The 11,070-nt window shown below is 38.6% G+C and overlaps 1 pseudogene; it reads right to left on the bottom strand.

Annotated features, from left to right (window-relative positions):
* Positions 1 to 7,396: 7,396 nt before the first annotated feature.
* On the bottom strand, positions 7,397 to 8,114 carry LOC139004975 (large ribosomal subunit protein uL1 pseudogene; annotated as a pseudogene).
* Between the last annotated feature and the right edge of the window lie 2,956 nt (positions 8,115 to 11,070).

Here is an 11,070-nt window from a genome sequence, read left to right as displayed (position 1 = left end):
ATGCATTGTTAAAGGGCAAATGTATATTCAAGTAAATAAATAGCGGACCAGGTCAGAAGCTGGTGTGCCTCTTCAAGAAAGAGGTCTCCACCTGGTCCCCCATGCCCTCTAAATTCATATTTCTTGTATAGCATTTTCATTTGTGCTTCGGCCCCTCCCCCTACTGTGAAGGTTGCAGCAACCAACCATTCACATTTTTATTATTTTGTCTACCTGTTAGTCTATTTATATATTTAAAACCTATTACTAATACCAATTTGCATCATGTCAGTATTTGTTTTGGCCTTGTGCAAACTTGAATTTATTTTAGCAAAAAAAAAATTGTTCATTCATTCACTTATTCACTCTGGTGATAAGTACTTACTAAATACTTATTACTTGGCTGTCACTATTCTAAATTCTTAGGGAAAGGTTACATAATTCTAAATATTAAAAATAAAAAGAGAAGACTATCGAAACATTAAATAGTAACATATGCAATTTAAAAACTAATACAGATGATTTTGGTCAACTAACTGACAATTCTTATTATATGATCACATAAGCCACAGTATTAATATCATAATCCTACCTTCAAAATTCAACAAAGAGCAGAGTGGATATGGTAGAACAGCTTCTGAGAGCTTATTTTTATTCCCTTATCTCACCTACATGATTCAATTATATTAAGCACTCTAGAACAATAGGTATTGGAAGATGTTTTTAAAGGCCCAGTTTTTATATGTGGGCATAATTAAAATACTGAAATCAACAATTTTGGTCTCTTCTATAATCCCCCTGCCCCCCCCCCCAAATTCTCAGGATTCATATTTTATACCTATTCTTTCAAATTGTTTTTGAGTGATTTTTATTTCCTTAGATCTATTCTGGGAAATATTTCCCAGGTACATTGTGAACAAGAAATACAAAGTTTGTTATTACACACCTCATAATTTAATTGAAAAGACAAAATAAATTTTAAAATGGGGGTTCTGGCCAGAATAAGTGCTGTGGAGGAAAACACAGGGCAAGCAATGTGTTGGTGGATGGTGGAAAAGCTACTAAGTCAGCAAGGTTGGCCTTGGTGAGGAGCTAATATTTGAGCAAAGGGCTAAATGATGTGAGTGGGAGCATTACTTGCTGGGAACATAATGTGCATAGGCCCTAAGGTGGAAATGAACTTAGAATAAAATAGGTACAGGAAAAATGCCCAATGTGCAAAAGAAGAGAGCTTTAGGGAGAGCAGGAGATAAACACCATAAAGTCATTTTGGCTGTTGCTGGACCTCCATTATTCACTACTTGTAAACTAAGCAAGCACCAAACATATTATATTTTTCTCCTGTTTTAAAATCATCCCTAGCATTTGTTTTCTTAACATCATGCCTTTTATTAAATAACTCCATAACTCTTTCATATAAATTAGGGGCTTCCTTTTCACTGGTCCAATTAGTCCTATGACCAGTCAAAGGAATGAGAAATCTAAAGTTATTCTGGATCAAGAAATCTCTCTTTCTTAGAGATTTAAAATTTAATAATACATAAATCAATATTTCTCTGGACAGATTATCCCAACCAATATAAAGTTATGTGCACCCAACTCACTTGAAAATAAAGTGTCTTGCCCAACTGATTCTTACAGTAAGATAATGTGGTTTTCACTTTTATTTTATAAGAGAGGAAAATTATTAAATGTTATTTAGGGAAATTCTCTAAGTTTATACTGTCCTTTTTCACTCCCCAAGTTAGATGTTTACAATGGAACTTTACACAATATTCTGTAGAATACAGAGTCATTTCCATACCTTTGACCACTTTACCATTAGATAATTATTAGTTAACTAGTGGCCCAGTGCACGAAATTCATACATGGGGCAGAAGGAGGGTGTCCCTCAGCCTGGCCTGCACCCTCTTCAATCTGGGACCCCTTGAGGGATATCCAACTGCTGGTTTAGGCTTGACTCCTGTGGGATTGGGCCTAAACCGGCAGTCGGACATCCCTCTTACAATCCAGGACCACTGGCTTCTAATGACTAATCTGATTGCCTGCCTGATTGCCCCTAACCACTCTGCCTGCCAGCCTGATCGCACCCAACTACCCCCACCTTCTGGTCTGATCCCCCCTAACTGCCCCCCCCCCCCATGGCCTGACCACCCCCAACTACCTCCCCTGCCGGCCTGATTGCCCCCAACTGCCCCCCTGCTAATCTGCTCACCCCAACTGCCCCCGCCCCCATCAGCCTGCTTGCCCCAACTGCTCCCTTGCTGGCCTGATCACCCCCAACTGCCCTCCTCTCCTGGCCTGATCACCCCTAATCACCTCTACCTCAACCCTGCCATCTTGGCTTTGTCTGGAAGGTCTCCCGGTCTAATTAGCATATTACCCTTATATTAGTCTAGATTATTGAAAACACAGTCTTTTCCCTGAATACTCACAAATCAGAAAATCTTTGATGATCTGATCATTCAGCCTTTGCTTTTGGATAAGCAACTCATGGCCTTGATGCTGATACTATAAGAGAAAAATACAAAAAGAAAAACAATTCTCCCATTTGGAAATAAGAGACTCCCCCTCAACCCATTCTATCACCACCTTCCTTTTCTTATTTACTTTACAACACTTGCAATTAGACGTTTTTTTCTTTCTGTGAAATACATGTAATTTTTTTTTTAAACTAAATGAGCCTCTCCTCAGTTTTAAGACACAGGAATGTCTTTGTGAAAGACCTGTGTTTATGTGTGTGTGTTTCTTTTCTCAGCCGGTAAGAAGTTAACCTATACTTCTCTTTATTCATAGTAGTGCTGGGTGACTGAGTTCTCTTGAGATTTATAATAAAATGTGTGACAGGAGATATTATTGAAGAGGAAAGTGAATTTTGTTTCTGTGTTTGTGTGTGCGCATGCATATGTATGCAGTATTTATTTTGTTGTGAGTAAAAAATTCAAAGTTGCAATTCACCCAAGCTCATTATAATTACTTACAAATCTTCCTTGCATGCTAAAGAAACAATTTAAATTTCCATTCTTATTTCTAACATCTCATGAAATAAAGAGAAATTTAGATTGCTCTAAATGACTGACTTCTTTTACAATATGAAGATATTTGTATGTATATTCAATTGTCTTATTTTGCATAAATATGATATAATTAAAATTTATTGCTTGTAATTTACAACATGGTTAATAATAGCTTAAAGGCCATGCTTGCATTCTACACAGTGCTTTAAAATAAAATGTCATTCCAAATGGATAAATGTTCAGTATTAATAATTGCCCTTGGAAGTGCTTTTATTCAAAACTACTTGTATGATTACTTTAGAAATAGACAATGTCAGTAAGTGGCATTTTAACAGATAAATTACTTTCTGTAATAGCATAAAATTTACTTAGTGGAATATAAAAGATTTGAAAAAGAAAGTCTCTAACAATAAATGCAACTTTTGTATGTAAATTTGCAGAGTACAGAAAAAAAACCACTTCGCTCTGTTTTTCTTTTAAAATATTTGACCTCATTTATTTTGTATCTGAATATATTTAAAATGTGAAATTATTAGTAGCAAACAGATGCACATCTAAAACGCTTAAATTTGTAAATAACCTAGATGATGACCCCATTTTAATGAAGTATAAATTTGTCATTTGCCAATTCATCTATCCATAATGAATATGATACTATAATACAGTACCAAAAGCTGTTATTTATGAAATATATTGTTTTGTGTTATTCTGGGATATGTCAAAAATCTGCAGTGCAATTGATTTTGTAGGTATCATGATACTCGTTAAAGCACAAATTTATACTCTGCCATAAAAATAGAAGAAAAATATACCCTTTGTGATAGCATGGATGGACCTGGAGAACATTATTCTAAGTGAAATAGGCCAGTCAGAGAAAGACAAACCATATAATTTCACTTATATGTAGAATTTAATAAACAAAATGAACTACCCAGCAAAATTGAGACAGACTCATAGGTAGAGAACAGGTTGACCCCACAGCTCGGGGGGAGGGTGGGAGGGTAGGGCGGGAGTAGAGAGATTGAGCAAAAAAAAGAGAGAGGGCTCATGGACATAGACAGCAGTCTATGATTGGGTGTGGAGGTGGAAGAAGGCATAGAGTGGATAAATGGTGATGGAAAAAGCAAAATAAAAACACACATGTATTTGCTTTAGGCAAGCAGTAATCACAGTTGTGATGAAGAATGACAAACCTTAGGTGGATGGCCAGGCAAAATCTTTTCACCACGTCCTGCACTTACCCTGCTTGTGAAAGGCAGCAGGAGTTCCAGCCACGGCGGTAGGATCTTACCTTCTCTATTGCAAGTTAAGGGGGACTAAATCAGAAAAACAGGAACCATATTAATTATTAAACAATTCTTTATTGTGTTGGTAATTGGTTAGACATGTCAGAGGATTGAAAGGAAGGAAAGGAGCACTGGAGTAGCTCCAGGTAACCCTAGGGCTGGGGGAAGCCAAGGAGGCAGGTTGGCATCTCCAGATCCAGAAGTGTGGGAGGAGAGCCCTGTGATCCTATGGCTGGCACCCAGACTGTTGATGAGAGGACACCAGCTGGTACCTCTGAAGGGAAATGATGAGGATGGTTCTGGAAGGGCAGCAGGAAGCTGGAGCTTGGAGTCAAATGCTACTTCTAAGGTGGAAGGTTATTGCTATGGCAACACTGACAGAAACACAAAACAAAAAAAGGAGGTGACCTCCCTTTCACCTCCTCCTCCCTTCCAGCCACTGTCTATTGCTGCTACTCCAAATCCTGACAGAGAGCCCTCAATCAATCAATCATTCAATCAATCAATAGAATCTGTCTGGAGAGTTCCTGCTCAGCATCACAAAGGAGCATTTAAAAGAGTGGATTTGGAGGTAAAAGGAAATAGCTTAATTTTCTGCACATGTGCCCGCATGAGAACGTATCACCAGAGGGAGTTCCATGCTACAGTCTCAGTATTACAGCTTTGTAGGGTGGAAATGTTTTTATATTGGGCTTCTCTAGGCCTACCCACTGCCTTGGGCTATGGCAGGTCATTTGGCTAAATTGAAATACCCAGGCCTAGATGATGGAGAAGCTGTGTGGGACCAAAGTAACTCTAAAGTGATGGGTGGATCTGCCGACACGGTGTTAACACCACTAGGAGCAGGCATGCACAGGCCGATTGCCAGCAAACACACAGGGGCTGAATCCACACGTCAACCTGAAATCCTGGAAGCTGCAACCCTCTGGACACTTTAGGATCTTGTAAGACCCAAAGCATCGGAACTAGGTGAGCCACTCTGTGTCTGGCCTTCTTACTCACAAAAACTATGAGATGATGAATGAATGCTGTATAAAGCCACTAAGCTGGTAGTGATTTCTTAGGGCAGGAATATAACCTAGTTCAGCGGGCCATCCAGGGTGGTATTCTTGCTTAAATCTTCATCTGCTGCATTCTTCCGGTCACTTTTAAAAAGTTCTAAATTCTAAGAAGAGAAAGAGAAACCTCTACTTTAGGCCTCAGTGCAGTGCATTGGACACCCTGGAATGGCAACCTGGGCTATCCCTTCAGAAAGAAAAGCTGAATGGAGCCCACTGTGCCTTTGTTCTGGGTATAGAATATTTTCATACATGGCAATGAATCCATTTAACTTGAAGATTAGAGATAAAGTCTGCTTCCCTGTTATCCCAAGCCAGATTGTTTACTATGTTCTCCATCTTATGTACACCAGAAACACACAAAACAAAGAAAGAAACAAACAAACAAAAAATAGGGGATGGGTTTGCAAGTCAATTCTGGGCTTGTTTCTATGGAAGCTCAGATATCTGTTATTCCTAGGGCTTGGTAGTACCTTGATTAACAAATTCCCCTTTCAGCATTTTGAAATGGCATTATTTTTGGCCAAGAGATGGTGACTCCAATTGTTTGGTGGGTTCTGGATTCTTTGAATGGATTGTGATTGATGGTCATTTGATAAGTGCTATCTTTGATATAAACATTTTGGGTTATGTAGGCCTCGTGCAAACATGCAGACTGCTGGTTGGACACAATCTGATAACTCCTGCTGACAGATTCCATAATTATATTTGTAGTGCATTGCCAGGTACCCGCTATACTTACATAAAGAGGAGAAAAAGTACTCAGAAAATATGGTCTTCTCAGAAAATATGTAATAAAGGCAGGGACCCTGTGTGAAACCATTCCACTAACAGTGGACATCACTTATACTTGAACCCCTTCTGTGGAATATCAAAGTTGAAACAGGAAAAGAACTACTGCACAGCCAAGGGCTGATGTCATCTCTGGGACTGAACAAACTGCTGCCATTAGGGTACCTGGTATGAAGCCTTAGAATTGCCAACATTTTTTGTGTGTGTTCTTCCAGAAAAAGATCAGGATCAATTGGCTTCCATGTAGTAAGGCCTGCAATATTTCTGAGCACTCTTTTCACAAATCTATTTGAATTATTCTGCAATATTTCATCAGTGGGTCAGACATGCTTTAACACACTTTGAGCTGCTGGTAGGTATTGAAATGTCCCTTTGCATTGAGGACATTATGATTATGACTCCCACTGAGGAAATTGCTCACAGAGCAGTGATTAAAGATGGCTGGGCCTTGAATCAGGAGGAAATTCAGAGCCCTGATGCTTTAATGTCCTCTATTGTGAAGTGAAAATGGCACATCCTACTAGCCGCCAACCCAGTTCCCTAAGGCCTTGGTCAATTTCAAGAAGAGGTAGCAACACCCTCATAAGTCACAGAACAAGTACCTAAACTACTGGTACCAAAGAACCTTGCCTATGAAACTTGTCACCTGGTAGGAAAGCATAATTCACTGAGAAAACCCACTTTCAATATGGGATATCTAGTACAATGCTGTATCAACTTACCATAATGTCAATAAGTGTCTGAGTACACATAGCACTGGATAGTCTTCATGTTGGGCTGAAATCCAGATCTGACTCTTGGATATGCCATCTTGAAGTTTGCCATCTTGAGACAAACTGAAAATAGACTCATGGATCATCACTAATCATGGTTTTAGCTCTATGATGAGGCCACTGGACCACCAAGATAGTAATGACTGAATATATAGTGATATGATATACATATAACTTACTTTCAAGCTCTAGCTGATGCTCTCCCTAATTATCTCTTTATCTCTCCTGTACTCTCAAACAGAGAGCATTCACATTTAAAGAAAAGTGTCTGTAGTGAATCTGTTCAGGTACTCATCATTTCTACCATTGGTTGGTGGACTTATGCTTAAAAGAATTACACTAATGATATTATGACAAAGACCTACAAAATCTGTCCTATTTGTCAACTATGCCAGTATCTATGAAGAGGATTTTGATAGGATTTGTTTTCAGCTATTTGTAAGTTATACACAATTATTCCAACCCTACCCTAGTGTAAGGGGTGTGGAATTTGAATGCTTTTATTTGGTGATTTATTTTTTATTTTTTTTTAGCAGCAATATGGTTTATTTATTAATCTGTGGCTTAGCATAGGCACTGGGGCTTGCCCATTGTGCTCTTGATGTATAAAACCCATACATTCTGCCAGTTCTTTTTGAGCAATGACACCAGGAGATTGAAAGTTATGTGGATGTTGTATACAAGCTCATTATCTGTCATCTTCAAGTGGCCAGCAGCCACTGCCAGACAGGGCACAGTCTTCATCTGGAACTTGCTTGTGGATTTCACTTCATAGACTTTGGACACCATGCTCGCTTTGTGGATCAGCAAGGAAGGGAATTTGCCAGCTTTATTCAGGCCTGCATCCAGGATGCCTGGGATCTGCTTGATCAGAGACTCTAAAGCCAAAAAGGCATCCTATTTCTTGGCCAGCTTCTTGACCAGTTTCTTATTCTTGTTAAGTTCCTTCAGTCCCTGATGTCCATGTGGAGGATATCACGGCCTTGGCCTCAGGTCACAGTGTTGCTAGAACGCCCAGAACACATATGGAGAACTTGGGGCAGAGAGTAGATTTGTAGATTTAAGCCAGATGGTGCTCAAAATGTGTTTGTCCTTTTGAGCATCACAGTCCTTCAAGCTGATCTGTAGCTCCAAAAACTTGCCCTAGTTACCAGGCAGGACTTCCCGCAGTGCCTCATAGAGCATGTCATCAGAGATTTTGTTGCTCATGTTTCCTCACGCCACAAAAACCAGAAAGTACTGGAAGGTTTTTAGAAGATAAAAAGCACATTCCGCCCCCGCCCCCTTTTTTATGCTTAATTTTAATTCCAAATGTATAATTTAGCTCCCAACAGATTCATTCTTTTCCATAAGAGATGGAAACTTACATCCATACTTGACTACCCTCCCCACCACCCAACTTGTGTGCCCACAAAAGGAAGTATCAGCACTGAGTGGATATAGACATCATCTTGAGTCAAACTGTGGTTGATGTACTGTGCCTCTAGGACTTGTTTTCTTCTATAGATGGCAGGCCCTTCCCTGCCTCCCCTTTGGATCTGAAGGACTTTATCCTCTTCAAGCATGTCAAACGTGCGGCCTGCAGGCCATATGCCTCGTTTATTTGGCCTGTGTTAGCCTTGAGTTTGACTAGATAAATGATATCTTTGTTACGGACCAAAACCCCTGCAGAATTAATGACATTTCCTTTTACTCTCTGTTGCCAGTACTGTGGCCTTCCTGGAACTGTGAGGGACATGTGTTTTCATCTCTAACACATCATCTCTACTTTGGTTGGTAATTATAAAGTCTAATGTGTGATACTCAATTTATGGGACACTCTATAGGAATTTTGCTGATAAGACAGCCTGGGTCTTTACTGCAAATTAGGCAAGGATTCATTTTTTATCTAGGCAGTATTAGCCCTAGATTCTTGTAGTTCTCCTGGAAGGAGTATCTGAACTGTCTAAATATTTATACTACTTTTGAGTCAATACCTTAGCCTAAATTGAGTTTCCCATGCAATCTCTGGAGGAGCAAGTCAGATGACTCCAGCTTTCCCAATCATGGTCTTGGTGTGGGAGGTTTTGTAACTGCTTGATGATCTCTCAAATTCTGTATTTTCTCTTTTGGCTCTGCAAGCAGATGTTTAAAGTCCCATTCAAGTGCAAGTTACTGTTGGCTCACATTTAAAGAAAAGTTTCTGGACATGATTAGCATATATATTCATCTTAAATATTTTCTTGTACTTTCAAAATATGTAATCTTTTTTAAAAATTTTACAGACGAGGAATGGATCTTTTAAAAATTTTTATTAAATTTATTGGGATAACATAGATTAATCAAATTATATAGGTTTCAAGTTTACAATTCTATGATACATCATCTTTATATTGCATGATGTGTTTACAACTCAAAGTAAAAGCTCATTCCTTCAAGCATATATTTAATATCCTTTATCCTTTACGATCTCCCTCTCACCGTGCTTTTCCTCCAGTAACCACCATACTGTTGCCTATATCTAGGAGTTTTTGTTTGTTCATTTGTTGCTTTCAGTTTTATATTCCTCATATGAGTGAAATCATATGGTTTTAACTTTTTCCATTGGACTTATTTTGCTTAGCATGCTATTCTAAAGATCCATCCAGATTGTCAAAAATGGCAGTATTTTATCTTTTCTTATGGCTGAGTAGTATTCCATTGTATATATGTACCACATCTTCATCCAATTATCTACTGAAGGACAATTCTATTGTTTCTTTGTCTTAGCCAGTATGAATAATGCTGCAATAAACATGGGTTGAATCAGGGGTCCTCAAACTACAGCCCGCGGGCCACATGCAAATACAAATATTGTATTTGTTCCCGTTTTGTTTTTTTACTTCAAAATAAGCTATGTGCAGTGTGCATAGGAATTTGTTCATAGCTTTTTTTTAAAACTATAGTCCTGCCCTCCAATGGTCTGAGGGACAGTGAACTGGCCCCCTGTTTAAAAAGTTTGAGGATTCCTGGTTGAATATATATTGATGAATAAATATTTTCAAATTTTGGGGGCAGATACCCAGAAGAGGGATTGCTGGGTCATATAGTAACTATATTCTTAAAATTTTGAGGAACCTCCATATTGTTTTCCATAGTGGCTGTATCAGTTTACATTCCCACCAGCAGTGAATGAGAGCTCCTTTTTCTCTATAACCTCTCCAATACTTTTTATTATTTTTCTTGTTGATAATCATTTTAACAGGTTAAATGGTGGTATCTTATTGTAGTTTTGATTTGAATTTTCCTAATAACCAGTGAAGTTGAGTATCTTTTCATATATATGTTGGCCATTTGTATGTCTTCTTGGGAGAAGTGTCTGTTCAGGTCCTCTGTCCATATTTTAATTGGATTGTATGTTTGTTTGGTGTTGAGTTGCATGAGTTATTTATATATTTTTGACATTAACCCTTCTGCAGAGCTATCATTTACAAATATCTTCTCCCATTTGGCTGGCTGACTTTTTTGTTTTTGTTAATCCTTACCCAAGGATATATATTTTTCCATTGATTTTTTTTTGAGAGAGTACAAGGGAGAAGGGGGGAGAGAGACAGGAGAGAGGGAGAGAAAGAAAATCCATGTGAGAGGAGCACATCGATCTATTGCCTCCCCCATGTTCCCTACTGGGGCTGTTGATTGAACCTGCAACCCAGATATGTGCCCTTGACCAGGAATCAAAACTGGGATGCTCTGGTGTGCAGGCCAAAACTCTAACCACTGAGCAACACTGGCCAGGGCTGACTTTTTGTTTTGTTGACAGTTTATTTTGCTGTGCAGACTCTTTTTAGCTTGATATAGTCCCATTTATTCTTTTTAAAATTGCAAAATAAATAAATAAATAAAATGCCTAGAAATAAACTTAACAAAGGATGTGAAGGACCTACACACCAGAAACTATAAGACATTATTAAAAGAAATTGCAGAAGCCCAGCCAGCATGGTTCAGTGGTTGAGTGTCAACCTATACCATTCAATTCCCAGTCAGGGTACATGCCCCGGTTGCTGACTCTATCCCCATCTATTATCATTAATGCTTCTATCTCTCTCCCCCTCTTCCTTCTTCTCTGAAATCAATAAAAATCTATTTTAAAAAAGAAATTGAAGAAGACACAAAGAAAGGGAAAAATAATTTGTGTTCATAGATTGGA

Source organism: Myotis yumanensis, unplaced genomic scaffold, assembly GCF_028538775.1.
Source record: "Myotis yumanensis isolate MYYU_CA2020_CCGP unplaced genomic scaffold, mMyoYum1.0.hap1 SCAF_3, whole genome shotgun sequence".
Lineage (NCBI taxonomy): Eukaryota > Metazoa > Chordata > Mammalia > Chiroptera > Vespertilionidae > Myotis > Myotis yumanensis.
Note: the sequence above shows the minus strand (reverse complement) of the source record. Positions and strands in the feature narration are given on the sequence as shown.